A 13333-nucleotide genomic window follows, 5' to 3' on the forward strand; every position below is an offset into this window, starting at 1 on the left:
GAGGGGCCCTTTAACGGAGCGGCTTGCTGTTGCCCGGGAAGTGCTAGTCCGCCCTGTGACCCTGTCTGCAGCTGTTCTTGGCACCCTTATTTCAATGTGGGCCGCTTTGGCGTGTAGACGTTCCCCTGCAGTGCCTTCTTCGATGTAGTGCTGCCCATTGTTGACGTTGAACGTCGACGGCACCAGCCCTGGAGGATGTGTAGACGCTATTCATCGAAATAGCTTATTTCGATTTCGCTACATCGAAATAAGCTATTTCGATGTAGCATCCCCGTGTAGACGTAGCTCCTATGTTGTATGTGTGAAACAGATTGTTCCTCCCTAATGGAACACTTCGCATTTGTTCTTATTGAACTTCATCCTGTTTTTCTTAGACCATTTATCTCTTTTGTCCAAATCACTTTGAATTCTGACACTGTCCTCCCAGCTTTATCTCATCTACAGTCTTCACAAGTGTACTGTCTGTCCCAGTGTTTCCCAAACTTAAAACATTCGCGTACCCCTTTGGGAACTTCAGGCTTGTCAGCATACCCCCCTTTCCCAGTGCTGTCCCAGTGCTTATCTCCTAATTTTTAGTAATTTATTTTCTGCCATGTACCCCTTGAAATCCTTTCATGTACCACTGGTGGTACACTGACCACACTTTGGGAAACACTATATGCTGGGGGAAACCGGGCGGGCAGACAGTTGCAGTGGTGTGGCTTCTCCCTGGCTTCCCCCAGGGGTGGGGGAAAGCTGGGGGACAGACAGCAGCACTGCCAGGGCTTTTCCCTGGCTTCCCACACCTGGTGGGTTGACAGGAGTGGTTTCCTGGTCCCTGGGAGTGGCAGGGAGCTGGGAACCAGGTGGCAGCCTGGTTTCCAGCTCCCCTCCGCGGGCAAGGGCTGGGAAACTGACCAGTGATGTGCTAGTCAGTTTCCTGGATCCCACCAGCAGAGGGGAGCTGGGAGCCAGGCTGTGGCCTGATTCCCGGTTCCCTGCCACTGTGGGAGCCAGGAAACTGACCAGCACTAGTCATTTTCCTGGCTCCCCACAAACTTGTGCAAAATTTGAGTTACCTGAGGTTGCCCAGGAATGCAACCCTCACATAACTGGGGGGTCTATTGTATTTTCCTTTTTTATAAATGGGCACGATATCTACCTTTTCCAGTCTTCTGGAATCTCTCCTGACTTCCATGACGTTTCAGAGAGTATAGCTATCTATCATCTATGTCTATGTCAGCCTTTTCACTGGCAATAACAGGAACAGAATCAAGGCCTGAGAAAGGATTTCTGGTTTGTCCCTGATTCCTCATGTACTGCAAATTCTACTTCCAAATCTTCTTCATTGTAAAAAGTCTGTTCCAGCCTTTCTCATAGCCTTTGGAATAAATATAGAGGTAGGGTAAATCTGGAAGAAACTAATTTGGTGTAATTTACACACTCCTGGTCTTAGATTAAGGCAGTCTGTCTGTCCCCATATCCCCTCCGAGTGAGCCCCATCCCACATTATCTACCTACACTTGGACTGCAGGTGGTATGTCCCATCCCAGAGATAGTGACTGCCTGAGCAATCTTTTCAGGCTGTCAGGAGATGCAGGACGCGGTCACTGCCGCAGTTATGCTTAGTTAATGTTTTCATTCTTTTCTTCACAACTGCCAGCGCTACAAATGCAGAGGTTTGTTTGTTTGTTTGTTTGAATTAAATCTTCAATTCTGGTATAATCACTTGATTCCAGGCGTAGAGGCAATATGGTCCCTTAGTTCTCCAACCCATGATTTTTCTTAGAGTGCTTACGTGTTAAACCAGCCTTGCTCTCTCCTTTTTTCCCCACTAAACATGTACAGGTTGAACTTCTCTAATCCGGAACTCTCTTGTCTGGCAAACTCCATACTCCCTCATTATTTTAGTTAGCCAGATGACCAGTTATCATGGATGTGGCCAACTTTCTTGGGGTCCCATAAAGTTTGTTTACAGCCACTAGTCCTGGCTGTCAGTGTTCTGTGCTGTTATTTAACTGTAATTTACCCCAAATGTCTTCTAAGTGCTGAGTAAGCAGTGGCAGTGTTGGTAGTGTGCTACCAATTACCAATCAATGGTTATCTGGCTAACTAAAATCATGCTGGATTATGGATATTGCCAGACGAGAGGGTGCTGAAAGGTTCGCCCTGTACTTACAAGATTGCCCTCACAGTCCAAGTCAGGGGCTTGAATAAAAGTCAGTGTGTCTTCACTTAAGGTACATTATTTCCCTTCTATAATGTTAGGTATGGAGAAATTCCTTGGTCAGTCCAGAGGATATGTCACCTTGTTAGTGACAGAAATTATTTTGTTAGTCTTTAAAGTGCTACATGACTGCTTTTTTCTTTTGACAGAATACAGACTAACATGACTATCTCTCTGTCACGGGTATGTTTCTTTTTGCTACAGTCATAGAAGTAATAATAAATTACAGGACGTACAAAGTTGCATTCAGGCCTACATTAGGAATAGGCTAAGATACATATTTGAGTCCTGAGGATGAATCAGGGGTAGGAATTGAATTTAAATTAGACCTAATCTACATGTTTCAGTATCTGTTTTTCTGAAAATTTTGGCTTCTCACAATAAAAGCCTTGTAGTTTCTGAAATCTAAAAATATTTCAGTTTTTGAAATTTGAAATTTTGGAATGACGCCTGCAAAAAATTCAAGGAAAAGATGCAATAAAAAAAAATTGGTGAAAATTTTCAAAGGCAAAAGCCTATTACCGACCTACTTTAGTTTCAACAACCCTAAAAATCTGGAGAGATGTTCTGGGAGCTTTTGTCCCCAGATTGAAAAAGTTAACTGTCTGCATATGTTACTGAACTTCTCTATTCATGCTGGGTGGAATCTTGCATATTCTATACAATTCATAATTTTGAGGCTAAAAGTTTAACAAGAGACAGCCAGAATATTACACCGTTCCTGTTTTATATCTAGCACAGACTCAAAACCAGAAGGGTAGACCCTTCCTCCACACCAAACTCCACGGGATCTGGATTTGGGTTTCCACCCTGGGCTGATCCTTACTGTACTCAGTTATTTCACTGGCTAGTGAGTGCTCATACAAACCAAACTTCCTTTCACCATCAAATAAATAGATTGCTTCCATTCAATCTTTACTCATGGATCCATTACACTTCACTTGGTATAAAACACCACTCAAATCTGATTTATATTTAGAATCTGAGTCGTGTGCATACTGTTCTACTACATTCAGTCTGGAAATGGAGACATAAAATTCAAAACACAGCATGATGCTGCATTAACTTTAGCTTTATCATGAGGGTCAGATTCATTCCCCCTCCATAACATTTTTGGTTTAGTAAATTTGATGGGATGAATTTGGTCCAAGATATTTTACAAAAATAAATGTAATTATTTTCTATTTAGCAAAACATTCAGGTTTCCTGAGAGAATGGCATAGGAGCAACTGGGCTTCTGCTTCATTTGAAAATATTGTCCCTCCCTGCCCCGCCCTCCAGCTTTGATTACCCAGGTAGCTGAAATTATTTTTAACTGGAGACTAGTTAAACAGGAGACCTGAATCTATAGCTTCCTTCATGTTAGCTGTGATTAAAATTGGGCAAGATGTTATACAGACTTCCTTTTTCCCTTTATGCTTCCAGGATGCTCTCTAACCCTTTCCATTTTGCCAAACCCAGTGGACTGTAGCCATTTTGCAAGTAGCTATGGCTTGGTGCATCTTCCTGGTTTCTAGCTTGTCATATTTTCCTGTTTTATTCCCGATGGAAATTATGTTCTCTCATAAAGGTCCTGCAAGTTGGTTGAAGACTAGACTGTATTTTTACAGCACAGAATTTCATCAGGGTGGTGCAGAGCAGCTCTGTACCAGTTTGACTTCTTGGGAAGGAAGCACTTGGAAGTGCAGTGTTGCCTTTTATGCAAAGAAGTCCAAGAGATTACAGTTCATTGTATGCTCCCTTTCTGTGCATCTATTCTGGGGCTAGGAACAGTTAGAACCTGAGCCTCTTAAAACCTGAGCAGTGTACCAAGGAGGAGTAGCGTCTCTGTGACAGTATTGGAAATGTACAAGTAGATGTTGTGCAATGTAAGGATTTTAAAAACATTTGGTCTTTACCTTTGGAAATGTCTAAAATCTTTATTCAGCCCTTGCAGATGCAATATACCCTGCTGACATTCTTGTCTGGTACATTGGGTACCTTTGTGCTGGGATGCTTGTGGAAGAACAACTGGTTCTCTGTACCAGTTGTTCCAGTTTACATCTTAAACTTTTTTCTGATTTTCTCAGTTGTTCTCTTTCCTGCCTCTTCTTCTTTTGTAAAATTTCACCAAAAAAAGCATTTTTCTTGGGGAAAATATTAAAAGAAATAATATATTTATTTAATCTGTGAACATTTTTGAACTATGAAGCCAGCAGCTAAAACAAATTAATCAAATAAGTTGGTTGTGTGGGATAACTTTGAAGGGTCTCAATATGTAGTAAAGCAACCTGCACAGGAGATAACTTTCTGCTTTTCAAACACAGAACAGAATGTTCCTTTATGTGCATCTTGATTTCATGATGTACTCCTCTTTGGAGAATCCTGCTGTGTTAATATTCCCAGAAATAGTTGCATTCAGCTGCCTTCTTACCCTTCCATATTGAGATATTTTTGTAGAAGTGTCTTTAAGGCAACTACTGAGAAACAGAGAATAATAGGATATGCTGCAATTTACCATTAGGAGATATCTTTCTTGGTGCCTCAGGGACTGGTGATTGTGGTTTTAATTAATTCATTGATGATCTAGAAGATGTAGTTAACAGCACAGCAATGAAATGAACAGATGATATTAAATTGACAGGAAATGCAAAAACCAATGGCAACAGGCAATTAACACAAAAGGACCTTGGAAGGTTAAAGACTTGGTCAGAAAATAATATGCAAAATAATAGCAAAATAATAGTGAAATGAAATAAAAATAATAGTGAAATAATACCAAAATGCAAGCTACACTATTTGTTGGAGCATTGGGGGTAAGACTCAGAATACAGGGGAGGGAGAAATCTTGCATGACTCCAGTTTGGAGTTATAATAGGCAACAAATTACGTGTTTACGCCAGGATGTGGCAACGGCAAAGATCAATATAATTTGAATCTGCCTAATGTCATGGAGCAGACAAGTAATAGTCATTCTTCCCACAGCTCTGGAGTGGCTACACTGAATTTTGAGCAGATATTTGCAAAATAAAATATATTTCCCAAGGCTAGGACAAATAAGGAGGATATAAGGACATGTTTGAAGGATGAAAATACAAAGTATAGAGAAGGTTTGCTGCATGTGGCACATTGGGGGAGAGGGTGGGAGAGAAATCGGCAAAATTAAAAAAGGGAAAATAATTTATGGTATCAAGAAAATCTTCCAGATTCCCATAGTAGTAGTACTAAACCTCTTCCACTCCTACAGCTTGGAGAAAAGGCAATTGACAACCATTCGTCAGCATCCCCTGTCCTGGGCGGTCTTTTCCAATTCCGACAAGTTGTATACTGCCTTTTTAGTGTCTGCCTTCAGGTCTCTGCATACAAAAAGGAAAATGAGCTTATTCATGTGCCCAAGGCTGATCATTCTTAATGGAGCCATTTACACCATTTTCGCACGACTGAGTCATTACATAGGGAAATAGTGGAAGGGAGGCATAGTTTGAGACACATATAACTAGACTGACGACATGATAATGCACTGTAGATAACAGGCCTGCATTAGGAAAAGAGAGAGGCTGAATAGCCCTTAATTTTTAAAATACAGTATTTATAGCTAATTTGATTTTAATTTTTCCTAAAACAAATGCTCTATATTCAGAATAATTTACAATGGTCTTCATAAAAACAATTTTTGCAATAAAAAAAGCAGATTTTGCAAGCTTCTACATTAGATAAAAAAGCCTTACAAATCTCTTTGACACAAAAGCATAACCAAGAACAAAGTAGTGTTGATAGCTGTATATGTGGTGTGTACATCAAGCTAATTCAGAATGCTTGAGATGTTTAGAAAGTTTAATCTTGGCAGTAACAGCTGAGAATGTAATGAAAGTCTAAGACTCCTGATGTGATGTGATGTGCCACACCCCTGAGTCAGATGACTTTGGAAAGCTAAAGCCCTTGCAAGTTAAATTTCTCATGATCAACAAAATTAAAGGTGATTGATAGTTTAGATAGACAACAGCTAAACATGATCCCTGAATAGTACTGAATCACAGTAATATTGCAGCTTATGGGTGCACAAAGCATGCTCCCCATCCCATACAAAAATGTGGTGTCTTTCCCCAGTGTCTTTGCTCAGAGCTGTGTCATTTGGGAACTTGACAAAAGCGTGGTCCTTGATGGTTTTCTAATGTTTTAATGTTGACAAGCAAAAGGGAAAAAGGAGCTGTTTTGTGACGTAGAGAGAAGGCTGAAAGAAAGAATTGGAGATACATGAACTGGAAGGGACCTTGGGAGGTCATCCAGTCCAGTCCCCTGCCCTCTTGGCAGGACCAAGCATCACTCCTGACATCTATGTACCCCAATCCCTAGATGGCCTCCTCAAGGATTGAGCTCACAGCCCTGGCTTTAGCAGGCCAATACTCAAACCATTGAGCTATCCCTCCCCCTAATACACTTATTTATTTAAAGGCTGAAAAAAAAAAGCTGAGGGAAGGATGCTGTTGGTGGCAGAGGGTGCTCCTCATTTTTTACGTTTGTCTTCTCTGTAAGATGAGTGACCAGACGAGTGACCAGAGAACCAGTGAAACTGCAATATGATGAAACTAAAAGCTGAATAATTGAAAGGGAAAGAGGTGTTTGTTTTGTTTTGTTTTGCTTTTTGAACTCCAGGATTAGTTGTTTTTTTTCTTAGCTCTTTTTAACCCATCCTCATATGCATAAATGCTTGAGGAAAAGGCTGAACATCCCTGTCTCTTCAGTTAAGGTGTGAAGATTCACAATGTTTAATATCTCCAACAAAGCTTGCAACAAAATCAGACTTGACACCCCTGATAAAACTAAAACTACCAGCACCAGCCTTTTTTGGCTGCCTTCAGAAATGATAAATAAGCAAAACCCCAATTAAAAAAAACCTTCAGTAAAACTTCCCTGGACTTCATAAGCAGTATATGGCTTTACAACATTTATATTCTGCAAAACAAGATTTAACCAATTTCAAAAGCCCAAAATCAAAGGTTTCCTTGGGAGTCAAGAAATATTTGGAATATTCCAATGTGCATTTCCAGAAGCTTTAGTACTGTTCATGCTTCTACAGGCCCCAAACTACTGTAGAACATTGCCATATTTATAGAGTAGCAGAAATGTGTATGGTACATTACATAGTGCTAACCACTAAATTCCACATGGTGCTAGGGCCCACATTTTGCACTATGAAGTCCTGTGGCACTTTATAGACTAACATATTTTGGAGCATAAGCTTTTGTGGGCAAAGACCTGCTTCATCAGATGCATGAGTTGGCGGGGAAGGTTTCAGAGGGTTCTTTAAACTCTCCTCTGAACCCCCACCCCTCCCAACTCATGCATCTGATGAAGCGGGTCTTTGCCCATGAAAACTTATGCTCCAAAATATCTGTTCGTTTATAGGGTGCCACAGGACTTCTTGTTGTTTTTGAAGATACAGACTAACTTGGCTACCTCTCTGATATTTTGCATTATAGTAACAGAGAGATAGCCGTGTTAGTCTATATACTAGCAAAACAAAAAAGCAGTCCAGTAGCACTTCAAAGACTAACAAAATATTAGGTGGTAAGCTTTTGTGGGATAGACCCACTTCTTTTGACCATAGTCTGTTCTGATATGGCTATGACCTAAAAAAGTGGGTCTACCCTATGAAAGCTCACCACCTAATAAATTATTTTGTTAGTCTTTAAAGTGGTACTGGACTGCTTTTTTATTTTGCACTCTGGTTAATGAGTAGTACTAGGGCCCACATTCTGTAGTATGGTTAATCATGAGCAGTGAGAGGCTTCTGGCTGCTTGTATATCTTATACCTGCTCATGTATCTTGTGCCCAAGAGTATAAATAGAGCCTGGAGAAGGACTGGCATAATTTCTGTTTAGTAGAAATTTCAGAACTATGGTGTAAATACAGTTTTTGTAAAATCTTAGCAGGAGACCAGGCAATGGGACTCTCCTGTTTTCTGTCCAAGTAGAGCACCCTCCTGCCCCCCACACACCCCTGCCCTCATCAATTGTAGCCAGCTCTCCCTTGCTTACCTGCATCCCTCTCTTTTCAGCGCCCCTCCATTTCTTGACTGAAAATTGAAGGAAAAGCCAATAGCCTAGCGCTGGTATCTTTAGAAAAATATCTGCATTCCCATATTTTACTGCTTCTTCAGGCTCTACCATTGTAGAGCAGTAGCTAGCTAATTCATATATCCCAAAAAATTCACAAAACAAAAAAGCAGTCCTTTAGCAATTAAAGACTAACTATACAGTAGGGTCTCAACATTCACAAGGGTTCCTTGTTGAGAATCCTCACGAATGTTGAATTTCACAGATATGGCTCCCACCTGGAGCCCAGCTGCCAGCGCTCCTGCCAGGGCCCCGGGGGAACCAGCAGCTGCCAGCAGTCCTTCCCAGAGCCTCAGGGGAAGCGGTGGCTGCTGGCACTCCTGCCCAGGGCCTCGGGGGAAGTGACAGCTGCCAGTGCTCCTGCCTGCAGCCCCAGGGGAAGTAGCTGCTTGCAAATAATTGAATTTGTGAACATTAAGTTCACTAATCTTGAGACCCTGCTGTACTATCAAGTGATGAACGTTCATTGGAGAGGCCCACTTCTTCAGATCTGGAGAGTAACTGATACCTGAGAGAAAAAGAATTTTGATAAAGGTAGAGAAAAAATAACCTGACAAATCCCTGCCTTTCCTTCTCACCTATCTAGCTGATTCGTCAGGTTTTCGCTTCCTTTTCAAATCTTTTTCTCTCAGTTATCAGTTATTCTACAGATCTGAAGAAGTGGGTCTGTCCTACAAAAGCTTATCCCCTGATAAATAATACAGTTAGTCTTTAAGGTGCTACAGAACTGCCTTTTTTTGTTTTGTGAAGATACAGACTAACACAGCTGCCTGAGACTGTTCACCAAAAAATTCAGCCATTCCACCCCCACTGTCAGCTAGTTTCTATAGCAGGGTGTGTCTGTCTCTATCTATCTGATATGGAGCCTGTAAACAATTGTAGACTTGACCATCCCTGGACCTCAATTTCCCTTAAATTGTTTGTGTTGTTTAAAAGAAGGTAGTCCCAGGGTAAACACAATGTGATGCATATGAATGGAATTCCAGAAATATCCTGAGCTAATCTAATGCCTTAAAGCAGACCCCATTGCAAACTGTCTTAGTTTTCACCTTCACAAAACAAAAAAGCCGTCCTGTAGCACTTTAAAGAGTAAGAAAATGATTTATTAGGTGATGAGGTGTCATGGGGCAGACCCACTTCTTCAGAGCTGGACTGCTTTTTTTGTTTTTGTGCTAATATTGCTCTCAGGTGCCAAATGCCCTCCACACACACGGTCACTGGCCATTGAGCATACTTAGAATCTAGCATTGTTGGTCAGGCCTTGTATTAGCCTCAACTAGTTTCTACTATAACAACAGAGAGGTAGCCATGTTAGTCTGTATACTAACAAAACAAAATAGCAGTCATGTAGAACTTTAAAGACTAATAAACCATGTTGTTAGTCTTTATAGTGCTATATGACTGCTGTTTTGTTTTGTTAGTTTATACTGACAAAGACTGTAGCATAGTAGAATGTAGGTCACTCGGGTGTGAAAATCCACACCCCTCAGTAGCATAAGTAGAGAGGGTTTTATGCTGATGGGAGAGCTTTATACATATGGATATATGACTAAACAGTTTTTAAGCCAAGTATAAACACTTTACCAACTGTGACTGCTCAGAGAAGTGTCTCCACAAAGGTTCATCATCCTGTTCCTCCTTTTATATGTATGCTATGTTGAACCATCACCTTTGGAGCGATCAGCAGCAAGATGCTGCTTTGGATTTGTAAGAAAGTGGAGTACCTGTGGGCCTAAATTCTAGCTCAGGCGTGTCCAGCCCATGGGCCGCATGCGGCCCTGGACAGCTAGTAATGCGGCCCCACAAGATCGTAAACTTTTAACATTATTATGTAATTGATATACATTAACTATATTATATATTTTATATGCGGCCCAAGACAATTCCTCTTCACTCAATGCGGCCCAGGCAAGCCAAAAGGTTGGACACCCATGTTCTAGCTTATAGTATGGTTCCTTCACCACATCACTGTCCTGTCACTGTAGACTGAGGAACTATTGAAACAAAAGACTTTACCAATAGTAGTCTAGCTGGGGACTTCTAAGAGCCAGGAGCTAAAAAAGAAAAATTTTAAAAAGTCACTGTCTCTTTAAAAGCCAAGACTTGTTCCAGCATGATTGCTTTGCAGCTCCAATTTCATGGTCAGCCTGCTTTGGCATTTCACTTGAATGCTAGGGTCATATTCTGTTCTATATATATTTTACACTAAGCCTCTGCTCATAAGGTAGACAGAATAGTTTTTCTTTAATGGGACTTAATTTCCTTATAGTCTTATTGTTCCAGTCTGTCAAATCTGTGGTATTTTTTATTATCGCTTTCAAATGTTTCAATTGCTATGTGAAATTCTTCTAGTCGCTATGATTATTTTACAGTGCATAAACATTTTGTATGCCTAGGCTATTGTCTAACTCCAGTTATACTGTGAAGTAGTATATGAACTAGGTCATACTTCGTTCACATTTATGTTGAAACAACCAGATCTTCCATCAGAATATTTCAGTTTTGATTCAGAATTTGTTTGGTAGGATCATCCCTGAAAAATTACTTCCTTTGTCTCATACAGATGTACTTTGCTATGTATTTAATGCATAACTAAGTACAGCAAAAAAGTTATTACCCTGAAGACTTAACCACGTAGTTCTCAAAATTCTCCAACTAAAAAAGTCAGAGTGTTTTGAATTTCACCCTAGGTACTCACGGATATATGTAAAACCAAACAAATTCAAAGTCCGTCTCTCCCTTACCATCTGTAAGTATCATAGCACATAGATGGTACAGTATGTAAAATGACACTATATTCTAAGGAACATTACAGCAGCCATACCGATACATAACTTTGGATTTTTTATGTACTAGAAATAGCACCATAACAAAAACAACATGAAGCCCTGTGGCACCATATAGACTAACAGATATTTTAGAGCATAAGCTTTCGTGGGCAAAGACCCACTTCGTCAGATGCACCGTACCAAAAAGTGACAAACCTGCTCACTTGAGGCCTGCTGCACCTCCCATCCAAGTCAACTGTAGAATTCAGGATTGCATGAAAAATCAAATGCCTTCACAATGTGGGAATTAGAGGTTCTGATGTAGATTTTAAAATAAGGGCCTTTATTAATCAGTGAAAAGGTAGAATTCCAGTACTGATAAAAATGGCATAGCAATTTTAAACAGTACAAGAGATCTGATTTAGAAATGTCCAAGATACGAAATTGTAAAAAAATGGGAGTAAATATTGAGAGGCAATATATCATTGCTACCAACCCAAAACACTCAAAAAAAAAATCTTGAGTCAAAGCTTAAAACACTGAGATTGTCTTAATTATAAGATTCTATTTTTAAGGTTTGAGATTTTAATTTGTCATCTGGAATCTTAGCCTTTAGATTACATTCATGTTACATTTTCAACCAGGAAGGCTAGAATCTAAAGATTCTCATTATTATTTATTTGATTACAGTAGTTCCTAGGAACTCTAGTCAGGGACTAGGAAGCCATTTTATGTACACTCACAAAAAAAAAAAAAAAAAAGATGACCTGTCTCTCCGACCTGATGTGTAAAAGCACAGGTCTCAGGATAAAAGTGATGAGTTGGCAACGTTGTACAGAAAATTTCAGTAGTGTCAGTGTAACAAAATTTCTTAAACTAGTTGCTGTTCGGATGGGAATAGCCATTTCGACATCTCGCTGCCTAACGTCAATTTCAATGTCGAAATAGCACATGGCGTGTGTAGACGCAACGCATGCTATTTCGACATTGTGCCAGCTACTTCAAAGTAGCCGGCTAGTGTAGATGAACCCCAAGTCTGTTCCATTTTAACTTTGAACAGTTAGGTTCAGTCTTAGGAAACCCTTGTATAGAGTAGCCTCCTAGTACTCAGGGAATGTTAAACAAAATAGCTGTCCATTAGCAAATCTTCCATGCGTGTTATAAAATGGCTACATTCATTATAGTAATTTAGAATCCATTACTAATTGTTAAGTATCAGTTAAGCCAAATTACACTGGTGCAAGACCTATTTGATACTATCAGGCATTGCACATGTACCAACATTGCCTTTTCCACTGCTGGACCAAGGGCGTACCTTGCCATCTCAGCTACATTTGGATTTCTTAGCAAACTTATTTTTGAGGTTTCAGTTATACCAGATATTGAATTTCCTCACCTCCAAAAGTGTTCTGGTATGTTTGCCCACAAACTGAGATCCTCCAGGCTGGGGAAACTTGGTCAGGAAGCTTGAATTAGAACATAGGTGTGGGTACAATGGGCCATATCAGTGTTCCAATTTTTTCCATCCATGGGCAGAATAAATTTTGTTATGTGCTCCAAGGCATAAGTGAATGAGCACCACAAATAGAGAAACATGATGCCAGCTGTAGGCTGCTGTGAGTGCTCTGCTAATCAGCTAGGCAACACGAGGGTACACACCCAAGTGCTCAGTTTACAGGGAACACTGGTCCATATGTATATGTAAGAGGGTTTGGCTGGTTGGTTGGTTGGTTTTTAATTGCCTCTCTCACTGCTGTGTCATTTGTGACTGAGCTGTCCTGGATCTGAACCTTTCTGAAAGTTAACTTTCCTGCATACAAGTTTTCCAATGTAACTATCTTGTCTGGAAGACCTGCATTCCATAGTCCTCTTCTAAAGTGCAAGCAATGAATAATGTATATATATACAAATTAAATACAAAGTCTGTTAAGTTTTAAGAATAGCACAATATAGAGCATGGGATATCAGAAAAATTGGCTGACTGCTTGTCTCAAGAGAAAAAAATTACAATAATCTTCATTGTAGTGCTTTAGAGCTTTGAAAAGGACCTTTCACTAGAGGGTGAAGCTGTTATGTGGGGGAGGGTGGTAGAGTTGTTCATTTAGGATTGTTTATTCCAGCAAACAACCTTTGTTTGGCTGCGTCTACCCCACCCCCCATAATTTGGCAGACCCTTTCAGATCACATGGCTCACATTCTTGTTTGTGCTGTGACACAGAGGAAACTATTCTTTATTGACCTTGCTGTTGACCCTAGTGATTGA

At 40.3% G+C, this 13333-nt stretch overlaps 1 protein-coding gene across 2 annotated transcripts in view; it reads left to right on the forward strand.

The window, feature by feature from the left end:
- The window catches only part of IQCK (IQ motif containing K), a 101788-nt gene that overhangs the window by 84420 nt on the left and 4035 nt on the right, over positions 1-13333 (forward strand). The window lies entirely within an intron of this gene.

Source organism: Carettochelys insculpta, chromosome 16 (assembly GCF_033958435.1).
Source record: "Carettochelys insculpta isolate YL-2023 chromosome 16, ASM3395843v1, whole genome shotgun sequence".
In the NCBI taxonomy this organism is placed as follows: domain Eukaryota; kingdom Metazoa; phylum Chordata; order Testudines; family Carettochelyidae; genus Carettochelys; species Carettochelys insculpta.